The sequence below is a fragment of the Natator depressus genome, chromosome 4 (genome assembly GCF_965152275.1).
Source record: "Natator depressus isolate rNatDep1 chromosome 4, rNatDep2.hap1, whole genome shotgun sequence".
NCBI lineage: Eukaryota > Metazoa > Chordata > Testudines > Cheloniidae > Natator > Natator depressus.
This window is the reverse complement of record NC_134237.1, coordinates 50,940,754-50,954,555: the sequence shown is the minus strand read 5'-3', so window position 1 is coordinate 50,954,555 and position 13,802 is coordinate 50,940,754. Positions and strand designations below refer to the sequence as shown.

General features: G+C 45.5%; 1 protein-coding gene across 1 annotated transcript in view; it reads left to right on the top strand.

The window, feature by feature from the left end:
- Positions 1–7,080: 7,080 nt before the first annotated feature.
- ELF2 (E74 like ETS transcription factor 2) overlaps positions 7,081–13,802 on the top strand; it is a 64,872-nt gene continuing 58,150 nt past the window's right edge. Inside the window, exon 1 of the mRNA XM_074950867.1 lies at positions 7,081–7,239. The gene's annotated coding sequence lies outside the window, so the exon portion shown is untranslated. The remainder of the gene's footprint in view (positions 7,240–13,802) is intronic.

Below are 13,802 nucleotides of genomic sequence, written 5' to 3'. Positions count from 1 at the left end.
ATGATTAGCAGATTTACAAGCAATAATGAGCTAGTACTTTGTACTGGGATTTGTATGAAATTATTTTCTCTTAACCATCACTTTTCCAATACCAACAGAATCAAATACTGTATTGTAACTCTGTCTACTCTTTATGTTCAGGCATATATCAGCATCATTTTATTATTCCTTAAGGATCAATATAACATGAACACCAGGAATTGATCCATTTTGTGCCTATAAAAGGGGCTGCGGGCAGCAATTAGAATGAGGTCATCCAAGATCTAATCCTTAAAATAGCCAAAAATATTAAAAAATAGCTGGGGGCATATTTTGGTGTGGGTTAATGCATTAGCTTTTCATCTCCTCAAAGTTAAAGTCAGGTCATCAGCCCAAATAAGTTTGGTGGTCTTATCTGGCCTTGATTTTTGTATGTCTTAAACACATCACTCATTGCAGTCTGGTGAGTGCCCTAATCACTAGGTTATAGGATATTCTGATGTGGGGCTCCCTCAATCTCTGTTGAAGTTGGTCCACTTAAATTAAACAATGGACTATCTAAACATTAATTGGGCTAAAGAAAGCATTTGAATGACTATCTAGCTTGGTGGTTAGGGCACCCATTTGAGAGGTAGATGATCCCTGTTCCAATCCCTTCTTCCCCCTCAGGAAGAGAGGTTACTTGGACCAGGAGTCTCCCACATCCTGGGTAAGTACCCTGTCCACTAAGGATTACAAGGGAGTTCCTTCTTCCCCACTGCACCTGCTATTGTATAAGCTCACCTGAGAGGCCCAATCCCGTAGGCAGCCTCTGAGCAAGCCTAGTGGATTGCGCCCCCCCACCCACACGTGACTTGGGCAGCTGCACACCTATCTTTCCCAGTTTGTGTGGCAGGAGATAGGCATCTGGGCATCTAGAGTGAGACTGCAGTGCACATGCACAGAGGCAAAAACTTAGACATCAAGCGAATTTAGGCACCTACAGGGATAGGCAACAGCCAGGAGGGAGTTTTGTGGATTATAGTGGGGCCAAAAACAGGACTTAGGTGTCTAAGTACCTTTGTGGATCCTATTCCTGGGTCCCTACCATGCCCCCCCTTCTCCTCCACCATTTTAATTTCTTTTATTTTTACTTGTCAACATTTTTAACATTGGGATGGTGAGGAGAGCTGATCTGGAGTATTATTATGCCAGAAACTGTTAATGGATCCCATGAATCAGTTCCTTGATCTACAGACACTTACAGATGTCGATGAAACTGCTTGGTCTGCTAACCCGACACAAGGAGCTGGTCCCATTTTCCCCATCTGTTTTTTTACCAAATTCAATAGGATTCTGCCCATTAATGCCAAGAACATCCCCTGAAATTCTGTAGTTGATCGGATTTAGTGTTCTAAAGTTACCATGTTACACACAGACAAACAGAAAAATATCATCAAGTTGCATGTAGGACTTTGCTGTGCTTGGCCAACTAATTATATTTTGCTGGACATAAACCCAAGTTATCAGCTTCATGTACAGATTAAGTGTTCCTAAATATCTCAAAGGGTTGGTAGTGTACTGGTGATTAGCTTTCCCCACTCCAAATGCCTGTGGCCTCCTTACCTCATGATTATGATATAAACATGAACCCAGATCTCCCACCAAGGAAAGTACTGTATATTGCCACTGCTTCATTGGCTCAGCTCAGTAGGTGGTATGAGTTGTAATTTGTCTCAGTAAAAATTCTGCAGTTCTGCAAACGAGTAAACAAAAGGAAACAACATAGGAATAAATTGGAGAGACCAAGTGGAAAAGGAGAAAGCCCAAATACTTGTCAAGTATGCAATATATAGCCAGCAAAGATTACTCCAAAAAAGGGCATTTTCTGAAGGATTGTAATTACATTAAAAGAAAGGGACATACAGGCTTGCAATGATTTCATGGCTTTTTCCACAATAGAATTTTCTAGTGGAGCTTTTCTTCCTATGTCTAGTGCTCTTGTAGTTTTCAACTTCTAAAACATTTCAGCCTCTTTCCACTCCCTATAGTTTTTAGTAGCATTATCTCTGTTTAGGCTAAATGAAGACAACAAACCATTGGCTTCTTGTGTACTGACACTATCAAACAGAAGAGGGCACTAAATCAAAGGCATCAAGGTTGCTGAAAAGTACCACAGAGGATCCTTCCAGTACAGAGGAAACCTGAAGCTGAACAATGCAGACAAAAATGAATAATTTATGGTTTTTACTGGAGAAAATTGGCTTGATTTTGAAGCTTAACTGCAGTTTGAAGGAAATGCAAATTATATTGTTTCTTTTCATTCTACAGTTGTAGAAGGCAATTATCTTCAATGCATCATCAGTGGGGTTCTAACTGTATATCCTTGTCTACACAATTAGCATCTCAATTATCTTTTAAAACATCATAAACAAATACACTGCACAATAATACAAGCGCTGGAAACTCTCTTATGATTTCTAACAGAAAACTGGAATCTATGTCCCAAAAAATTTCTGAACTATTTTCCTGAATTCTTTACTGATTGCTATTATAATCTTTCTCTTTAAGACTGATCATAAAATTGAAAACTGATGTGGTCAGATTTTTAAAGTTACACACACACAACTGTGTATATGCATTTGATTGTGCTTAATTTATTCATTAAAATATTCAGTGTAAGTCTCCTGATCACGTATATGGAAGTGCACAGCTAGCTGAAGGACTAGCAGGCTAGTTGCAGATGCTAAGACCTAATTTTTCTGAGACAGTGTGTATATTTTACGAACAACTGTTAACTAAGTATATGCCTCAATAGTGGCGATTTCATGTAAATTGGCTGCATTACAGATGGGGCTGGTATCACCATCTAACATTAAAGTTGTTCCACACTGCCAGTTGTAAGATCGTGCTGTCTGTTGCTTATATCTTTGCCAAACTTTACCTGTGTGGGTTAAACTTTTCCATGCAAAGTTTCTGCCTCAGGAGGACATATATTATATTTTAATTTCAGCCAAAATGATTCAGCTGTTTCCAAGAACAAGGTGGGGGATGTTGTTTTGTCCTGTTAAAAGAAAACTGGCAACTTTTTTCTTTTTAAATAGTTCTAGTGCTACCAGACTTTAGGGACTTGACATTTGGCAGGGGCTGCGGGAACGCTTTGTGTCAGGGATGTGCCTTTTGCCATCCCTGTAAAAAATCCACCCAAATTTGGCCAAGTTAAAAGCCTTTGAAAAAAATTATAATTCACAGTAGAGACTTAAGCCCAGATCCTTAAAAGTATTTAGGCACCTAACTCCCATTGAAATATATATGAGGTAGGCATCTAGATATCACTGGGGATCTGGGCCTTAGATTTTAGCAGCCAGATTCCCCAAAGATGCTGTCCACACTGGGCATGCTGCTGCCTGGAACTAAGCAGGACTTTCCCTGCAGTTGTAGCTCTCAGCAGCTGCAGGTCCGTGCATCTGAACTGAGAACAAGGAGCCTGTCTCTCCTGTGCTCCCAAAAACCATCCCCCACTCATGCCTAAGCAGTGTGGAGGAGGAAACTGCTGGACTGGAATGTAGAGAGTCCAAGAGCTGGGACTGTGGGAGGTTAGTGATGATATGAGTTAGGGAAAAGGAGCGTGAGTGGTAGCAACTGGGACTGGAGGTTGGTAGGAATGAGGGAAACTGGAACTGGTAGCTGAAGTGGGGGTAGACTGGGACTGGCTAGGTAAAGAGACTGGGAGCTGGGAGTAGAGACTGGGACTGGGAGCCAGTCTGGCTGGCTGGGCAAGGAGGCTGGAACTGAGAACCAGTGGGGTGGAGGAAGTAGTTATGGGGAAGAGACAGATCTGACAAGGAGTCAGGGTATGGGGAGAAAACTGGGACTGACCGGCAACAAGACTGGGACAAAGAGCCAGGGGAGGGAGATTGGGAGAGGGAGCTACTGGGGTAGGGTGACTGGATGCCAGGGTTGGGGAGAAAGACGGATCAGATGAGGAGCTGAAAAGGAGAAGTGGGACTGTCTGAGCAAGGAGCTGAAGGTGAAAGGGACTGCGAATGGCTAGGCAAAAGGACCAGGAATCTGCAAAGGGAGACTAGGATTGTAGGGCAAGGAGACTGAGACTGGGATGAGCAGCCTGAGCAGTGTAGATTGGGACTGGCTAGATGGGGAGAATAGGATTAGGACAAGGAGCCAGGGAGGGGAAGGGACTAGTGGAAAACATAGTATGTGATCATGTAATTAAAGACTGTATCATAATGCAAACACAGAAGGAGGCTGAATTAAGCTTGCACAGGCAATCTTAATAAAGTTCTTTTAACACAGTTTTGTGTGTGTAATCTGTACATAAATTTCTATTCTATTCAAGGTCTTAAATCACAGCCAACATGTGGCATTTTAGCCTGGCTAAAGCTTAATATTTGCAAACAGAGGGTTCAGTTTGGAGCACACAGCTGTTTTATACCAGTGTAACTCATTGACATCAGTGGAGTTACTCCTGATACACACTAGTATGAAAGCAAAATCAGGCCAAGAATTGACATGCCACATCACTGAGGGGATGATAAATGTATTATACATTTGGATTATTTTAACAATCGTGTGGTTTTTTTATTTGTAGAAAAGTTGAATGGACATTTCAACACTGTCACTACATGTTATCTGTTAAGCCATTTTTAACATAACTGTTTTCAAAAGGAACTCTTATTACATGAGTATGTGTTTGTGTTTACATTGTGTGTCTCCCTTCATTTTCAGAAATAAGCATACATTAGTTCTATATTTATTAATTTTTTAATATTTTTTTCAGCCGATTCAGAGAGTTTTTTGACAATATAAAAATGTTGACAGAGAAGATTTTGAAAGTATATGGCCTTATGTGCTAATTTCTTTTCATATGTCATTTCACTCATTCTTTAAGACCTTTTCAAGTTTCTTTTCAAACTTTGGTCCTTAAAGTTAAGCACCTAAATACATATTTAGGTACTTAAATGAAAGTGGCCTGGTTTTCAGAAGTGCCAAGCTGCTGGTGCAGAGGCATGCTGTGGATCCTGAGGAACCTTCCGGCTTGGAGATAGTCCTACAACCTTTCCTTTGGATGAGGGGAATCCCCATTTCCTTGCCAGGATGACATGAGGGAGATCTCTGCGAGGGAATCACCACAAGGGTCTGAATGCAATAATTTTGTAATGTCATACTACTCCACTAAGATCTCATTTTTTCCCTTGGTTATAACATTGGAAATTATCCAGGGTAAAGTCTGATCAACGTGCACCACAGCAGAAATGGAAAACTAACCACCAACTCAAGTTCTGTGAACTTGCTTTGAGAGGAAGAGGGGAGAGAAGAGAAAGTTGGGAATTTTTCAATATAAGCTGTTGACCAACAAAACAACAAATCTCATTATTTTAGGTTGAATGCTAATCAAACTTGATAGAACCAAACGTGATTGTTATGTCATCTTATTGCAAACTGCCTAAGCGCCAATCCTACAAACATATGGAGGTGTTTAACTTTCCTAGTGCAAGTAGTCACTATTTGATTCAGCAATGTTTACAGAAACTGTCACTGAAAGTGTTCTTTTTATGATTTTCATTGTCACAAGCATGAATAGTAAGTGGACTGTTAATGTACAGCCTCTATTTTGCAAGTGACAGCTGCTCTTGCAACGAAGAATCATTGTTTTATTGTAGCAGAAATCAGTTTCTATAAATGTGTGGGTACCCAAACATCAGAGCTTTAAACCCCATACAAGTCTTTCAGATTTTTTTTCTTTTTACACTGATATCATTAAATTTACCAGTACATCTCCATTTCCATTAATATGACATTGTTTTGTATAGATGCCTTCTGTAACAAAGAAACAACAACACATGTTATAATATCACACATTACCAGAACAAAACATGTTTACTGATTTTTTTTTCAAAAATAGTTGGAAGGAAAAGCCAAAGTACTTCTTCAGCAAGACAATTTATATTTATGATAGGTACTTACTGAAATTTAAACATTTTTTTTTACTTCTGAAAAAGGAGGGCTATTAATTTAAGAGAGAAAATATATGACTAGAAACATCACCCAATATAAATAAAACCGAATAACTATGGAAATACAGAAAGAAAAAAATCCACAGCAAAATCTAATTTGAAAGTCACTTGAAAGTGAGACACTTTATTATGTTTTAACTGATACATCTGGTTAATGTAGATTATAAAATTATCAGAACAGAAATCATACCTAATTCTGGGTAATCTTCAGGGGAAATCATGGACATCAATACACAGGCACTATCAATTAATCATAGCAATGAGGAAACCGCTCAAGCATACAACGGACACTGAATATTTGTATTCTAGTTTTTTCCCGTCAATCTAGATTCCTTCTGTTCCAGTAATGACAATCCAAATCCAATAAAATCATTTTATTATTCTTATATTCTCCCTCCTTTGCTCCTCCTTCCCTTAACCTACATCTGCTCACCCATCTCTGCATCCCATCGATCTCCTCCATCACCCCCATCCTCCAAAATCTGCCTCACTGTCCCCCACTCCCGTTCTCTCCTCTGCCACCCCCTCGGATCCCCGATCTGTTTCTCCCTCGCTCTCTCCCCCAGACCCCAGGTTTTTGCTCCATCACCAAAAGCTGCTCCAGCCTCCTCCGTCCCCCAACTCGATCTGTTCCTCCTCTCCTTCCGATCCACTTCTGCTCCCTAAACACCTACCCCGACCTCTTCCTTCATCCTTCCGGCCCCCTATTTCCTCCTTTGTCTCCTGATCCGTTCCTCTCCCCAGCCACTCACGCATCTGGCCGGACTCCGGTGAGCTGCTGGGTGCTCGCTGCTCCAGCCCGGCTCGCTGCGGGCGTTACCTTGGCCAGGGACAGGAGCCCGAGAGAGGCACAGGGTGAGGGCAGCAGCCTCACGTCGCCAGTGGGCATGTGCGGAGGCTGTGCGCATGCCCGCTGGGGCCCCGTCCGGCGTGCGAGCATGTGCAGAAGGGAACGGGGCACGTTCTGAGGCAGGGCTGGTTCTGCTGTTACACTGGCCAAGCCCCCTCCCACCCCCCGGGGCGGCTGCTACTGCTGGGGAGGCCCCGGCTCTCAGTCTCCGGGCGGCTGCGGGTTCTCGGCCTAGGGGAGACAGGGTGACGCGACGCCTGCCCCGACACACAAACGAGGTGGGCGAGCAGGGGTGTTGCTGCTGCCGCCGCCTCCCCGTGTGCGCCAGGGGGCCGGACCCTGCCACCTCCGCTCCGCTCCTCTGGCGACAGCGACCCTGGCAGCAGCGACTCGGGGGTGAGTCCGGCCTGGGTGCGGGCGGGCGAATCCTTCTCCCCCGCTCTGCGTGGCGGGCCGGAGCGGGCTGATGGTGGGCGGGATGGAGGGGCCGGTTCAGGTGGCCGATTGGTGTCTGCCTGCGCCCAGCCGGTTCCCGGCGCGGTCTCGCTGTGGCCCTCTCCAGCGGGGCTGGGATGTTACCTCGCCCTCTCCGGGGGGAGGCTGGGATGTGCTTAGCCCCGCCGCTGTTTATCCGGAGGCTTCGGTAAATTCCCCCCCACTACGGACGTGTGTCCTGGGCAGGAACAAGGACCTGCCTGGGCAGCGCCCCCGCGGACAGCGGCGCGGCTTCCACCCTCAGCCGGAGCAATAGGAGACGGGGGGGGGGAGGGGGCAGGTGCTGTAGGTATTTACCACCGCGGAAGGGCAGTCAGGCGCTGGCGGGGGGAACTTGCCCCGCTCTCACTCGCGCAGTTTGGTGCTATGCAAACAAACAGGCTCGAGGGAGACGTCTCCGGAGAGCCGGGGTGATCTGCAAGGCAACAGCCTGTTCGCTCCGTGCTGGGGTTGACTGAGGCCATCGTGTTGCTTTGCAGCCGAGCGGACTGAAATGGAGCAGTTTGAATCGGTCCTTGGCGAATGAGTTGTCGGCGTTACACCAGCACCAGCACCATCCCCTCCCCCGCAGCCGCCTGCACTTTCAGTTTCATGTGTATTTACTCGCCCCCTTCCCTGCTCGGCGTTGCCTGTAACTCCTCGGGGAACCGTCACTCAGGCAGGGGGTTTGATAATCGCATTTGCCTCTCTTCGTGGCTGTGAGTAGCTGTGGATTGTGTGTTACTAGTTCTGGGAGTCAGTTTTTAAACAGTGAGTGTGTGCGTGCGTGCTGGGCCGAGGAGTTGGTGGCTTGGAAGTGTTTTTCACTTCTTTTGGGAACAGCAGCGTGAATCAGCCTGCAGTCCACACACGAATGTTTTCCAGGGTAGGAGCGCCGTAACTGAGACCATCTAGTCTGTGTTTTTTCCCTATGATTTAGTTCCTATGCTGCTCTAGCTCTTTGATGTGTCTTGCTCGGTTTTATGGTGGTGCTGTTCATGGGGATTCCCGTCCTGTCGTTGATGACCTACTAAACACAGAAATGTTAGGGAGTCATCACCAGAGGGCTTATATCCTGGAAGGGGAGGGGAGATTCTCAGCCAGGCATGATGGCAGTTCTCTTTAGCTGTCAGTATAAACATAGCCTCAGGAATCTTTGTGTGTTTAGTTTCCTACTTTCATGAAAATACCTATTCTATGTTTCTTCATGTTACTTGCCAGTCCAGAAGCAGAACTTCAGATTGATAAATATGAACATCTACATGTTTGCATAGTAACTTGAAAGGGTATTAGAAAAATATTATAGAAATGTTCTCCTGTTTACACAGGATGGGCTAAGTAAGATGGCAGCCTTAGCTTGCCCTATGATGGCTGGTTAGCTAGTAGCCTTTTCCCAAGTTTACTTTTAAAAAACATTTATTTTCTGCCACCCTTCCTTTCCTAATCGGGTTCTCTTATTGTAACATTAATTAAATATTGTTATTTTTAAACTATCATGGCTCATTTCTAAGATTGTCCATTTATGTTTTTTGAACTCTTGCTTATATATAACTGTATATATTAATATTTTGTAAAATATATTAAGATCTATCAATTTTGTATTTGTTTTTACTTACTAGTCCCTTTAAAGTTTTTATTAAAATTTAATTAATTCCTCATTTCTTCTTTCCTGTTCCCTGCCTATGACTAGTCACTACCATGTCCTCCACAAACAGTATTTAACTATTTTATCTCTTTTACAAAGAACAGCAGCAACAACAACTTTTTAAAGTAGTCTAAAGAGCCTCATTTTGGTGAAATAATTGTTTCCAGAGGATATAGTGTATTATGTCCTTGTCGTGCCATCTAAGAGTCAACTTCTTAAATGTATGCTGAGTTATTCAGAATTTAAATTTAGTATTCCCGCTATCAGTGCCCAGTAAATTTGGATCATAATATCAGACCTACGGTTATTAAGTATTTCTTGATGCACCCATAGTCTCAAAGTTCTATGCTGATATCATAATTAGTCGAGACAGAGGGCATGAAATCAGGATTGACACAAATTTAGGTGATATTCTGGTATGTGAAAATCTGAAATGCAAGAAAACAGCTTTGAAACAACATTCTAATAATCAAGTATTTCTTTTGCTCTAAGCGATATAGGCCTAAATGCTATGATGTGGCCATTTTGTACCACACTGCAGATGCAAAAACAACTCTTAAGATCAGTATAAAAGGATATTGCTGAAGTGGGGGGGGGGGTCAGAGAAAGGTTTAGTCGATGCATGGAAAAACTCTTATGAAAATAAATGGAAAAGATTGGGATTATTTACCTTAGAGAGGAGATATGAGGGACTTGATAAAAGCATACAAAATAATGAATAGTACAGAAAAGGTAGGGTGAATCAAAGCTTCAGATCTATCTAAGAAAGTAAGAACCAGGGGACATTCAATGAAATTGAAAAGTGGCAAACTCAAAACAGTTAAAAGGAAATAACTTCACATAATTAACTTGTGGAACTTGCTGCCACACAACATAATGGAGGCCAAGAGTTTAGCAGGATTCAGAAAGAGATGAGTTTCAGAGTAGCAACCGTGTTAGTCTGTATTCACAAAAAGAAAAGGAGTACTTGTGGCACCTTAGAGACTAACAAATTTATTTGAGCATAAGCTTTCGTGAGCTACAGCTCACTTCATTGGATGCATTTGATGAAGAAAGAGATTAGTCATTTGTATGGATAACAAAAATATCCAGTGATAATAGTAAATACTGACCAAAAAAAAGGTTTGACGGGATAGAAACCCTCATGGTTCAGAGCTTGAGATGACCTCTAACTACTGAGATTTTGGAGGAAACTCTTTGCCTACACCGAAGGGTTTCCTCCATCTTCCTCTGAAGGTGCTAGTACTTGCCGCAGTTGGTGACAGGTTACTAGATGAGACAGACTGGTAGTCTGATCCAGTATGGCAGTTCCTATGTAACTGGCCACAGAAAGATTACCCCAATGCAGGGGGATCCATTGGTGGCGTAGAGCTTCTGGTGTGGGGGATGTGGCCAGGATTTTTTGCCTTGGTGATTCTTAGTTCTTGTATTAGCAAGTTGGAACTGGCAACTGGTATAATTTGGCAACTCATTGGGCTGTTCTGAATTCACTGAGGGACTGACTCAGCGGACAGATGGCCTTGGACTGGGGACTGCGAAGACCACTATTGCATCCCCTAACTTAAGCAGTAGTGGTGGGTGCTCAGCAGCTGTAACGGAAGATCTGTGCCTGAATCTAAGGCCTTGTCTACACTGTCACTTTACAGTGCTGAAACTTTCTTGGTTAGGGGTGTGAAAAACACCCCCCTGAGCGATGCAAATTTCAATGCTGTAAAGTGGCAGTGTAGACAGTGCACCAGTGCTGGGAGCTACTCCCCTCGTGGGGGTGGTTTTTTTTTACAGTGCTGGGAGAGCTCTCTCCCAGCGCTGATGACGCGACAACACATCTTCTCTTTCTGGGTAATGATTCTCTGAGTTTCACAGCAAATGACAATGATCCAAATTTTCATCTGCAAATGCCAATTTTTTTTTTTTTTAAACCAGAGTTTGAATATCATCTGGGGAAAAATCTCACATAAGTACTTTAATTATAGCAGGTTTAGCAGAGAGTAATAGTGAAAATTTGCTGGGATACAGTAGCCACTGTATTTGTTAAACTGGACCCCTGTGCTGATGTGAAATCCTGTTACAGGTAAAGAGACTCTTCAGGGGGTCTGGATTAGTGGATCCCAGTGCAGGATTTGGGCCTGAATTTGTAACTAATTTAGTTTCCTGGCTGACTGCCCCATCCTCTGAATTGCATCTGTGGAAGTTTTGCTGCTGTTTTGAAAAGTAGTATAGTACATTGCTGCCGACTTCATCCATATGGGCACCGATCAAAATCCATCTCCCACACTCTGGGTATAAAAGAGGTTAATGTTTCAACTACCCAAAGTTCCTTCTGTCTCCTGCAGAAGTAGATGTCTGAGCACAGCTCAGTATCCTTAAAACTTCCCTTGTTTAATTTATTTGTTGCTGCTGCTGTTCCTTTTCTGCCTTTCTAAGCAGTGCTTTTGTCTAGATTGTGTGGTTTGTGTTTGTTTTTAAACCAACAACTCGGTTTTGAAGTACCTGTGTCATTCAGGTCCATCCCTCTAATGCTCCTTTTTCTTCTGTTTTTCTGCTCTGTTGGGCTAATTAGGCCTTGTTAGTGGTCTGTTGCCAAGTAGAATCATGGCTACCAGGATAGACTGAAAGCCTTGGGCTTTATGTGACCCAGTGATGATGGTCACTGTTGATTCATTGACTTCAGTGACTGGGAGAAGACTAGTGTTTCGACTTGCTAAATTTCTTATCTTCTCCAACAGTATTCAAAATATTATTGGGGCTGTCTCAAATTCCTGTGGATAGATGCTCGGATACTATAGTGATGTGGGCCATAAATATATCTAGATAGGCCTAGTTGACTGAGTCTGGTACTTAGCATCTGACACCATCTGTGACAAGTAGCCTTTAGTCTTGGAAGACTTATCTCCTTGCCAGAAGTGGTTTTTTGGACCACCAAAAGCAACAAAGATCACAGTCTCGCCTTTGTCTATGAGGAGTGTAAAGGTCAGTGCCAGGAGCTCCTTGATGCTGAGCCCAGCTAAATGGACTTGCAACTCCAACTCAGTTTCTTGGCATCTAGACTCAGTATTTCATGGCAAGAGGGAGAAGCTGAAGAGGTACAGTGCGACAGGCAGGGCCGTCCCAATGGGGGTGCATGGCCCCGGGCAGAAGTGACGGATTCGTCTCTTCTGGGACCGAGCATGCCAGCCAATCGCACTGGCCTGCGGGGCCCCCCAAAGCACGGGGCCTGGAGTGGTTGCCCATATTTGCCCTACCCAAGGGGCGGCTCAGGTGTTTCTCCCCTCCCCATTTCTACTTATCTGTCACAGAAGGCATGGTACGAAGTCATTCTCCGAGCTGCTTTCTGTTACCAAGGGGGTGATGCCTCATTGTTGCTCCCGCAATGTTAGTATTCTTGATGCCAAGGGCTCGGGGAGCTTCAGTGTTGCTGATACTCTGTAAACCAGGAAGATTGAGGAGATGATGCCGGTTGTGCCTTTGTTGATACTAGTTACAGTGGTTTTGTCATCTTCCTCCCCATAGACTCTAGCATGGATTTTCCCCTTTTTACTCCACTTTAAGCTTTGGCACACATACTTCTCTAGGGAGTAATTAAGCTTTGCCTTATCTTTCTGGCTGCACTGTGTCTGAATTCAACACAATTTTTATCCTGGACCAGCATTTACCCTGTCTGAACTGTATCTCTAGAGGTTCTTTGGACTCTTATAAACCTTCTGCACCTCCTTTTCCTTGTGGAGCCATGAGCCTTTGGCCTTGTTTGGCTTTTGTGACCTTCTCAGTCTTGGGGAATGAGAGCCGGGGGGCTGATCTCCAGAGAGGAATAGGCTGAGTTCTCCTCTATGTAGATGCCTGTCCTTTAAAGCGGCGGTTCTCAGCCTTGGAGGTTTGAACAGGTATTAGGGCAGAGGTGGGCAGACTACGGCCCGTGGGACCATTCTTCCCTCCCTCGCTGTCCCCCTCCCTCGTAGCCACACCAGCAGCACGGCTTGCGCCTGCGGCACCTCCCAGGCTTTCCAATAAGCCTGTTCTGCCGCTTTGAGTGGCATGATAAGGGGGTGGGGGTTGGATAAGGGGAAGGAGGTCCCCGGGGGCAGTCAGGGGACAGGGGGCAATTGGATGGGGTGGAGGTTCAGGGAGGGGGGTGGTCAGGAGACAGGGAACGGGGGGGGTTGGATGGGGGTGGGGTCCCGTGGGGTCAGGGGGCCCCAGAAGGCGGGGGACAGGGAGCGGGGGAGGGTTGGATAGGGGGTGGGGTCCCGTGGGGTCGGGGGGCCCCAGAAGGCGGGGGACAGGGAGTGGGGGGGGTTGGATAGGGGGTGGGGTCCCGTGGGGTCGGGGGGCCCCAGAAGGTGGGGGACAGGAAGTGGGGGGGGTTGGATGGGGGTGGGGTCCTGGGGGCAGTTAGGAACAGGGGTCCTGGGGGGGGGTGGTCAGGGACAAGGAGTCGGGGGGGATTGGGGGTTAAATGGGACGGAGGTCCCGGGGGGCCTGTCATGGGGCGGGGGTGTGGATGGGGGTCGGGTCGGTCAGGGGACAAGGAGCGGGGGGGGGGGGGTTGGATGGGGTGGGGTCTGGGGGGTGGTCAGGGGAGGGGGTCCCAGGAGGGGGCGGTCAGGGGACAAGGAGCGGGGGGCGTTGGATAAGTCGGGGGTTCTGAGGGGGGCAGCCAGGGGGTAGGAAGTGGGAGGGGGCAGATAGGGGGCGAGGGCCAGGTTGTTTGGGGAAGCCCAGCCTTCCCTTCCTGGCCCTCCATACCTTTTTGCAACCCCGATGTGGCCCTTGGGCCAAAAAGTTTGCCGACCCCTGTGTTAGGGGATTGCAATCACCCTGCTTTCCCCATATTGTTAAATGG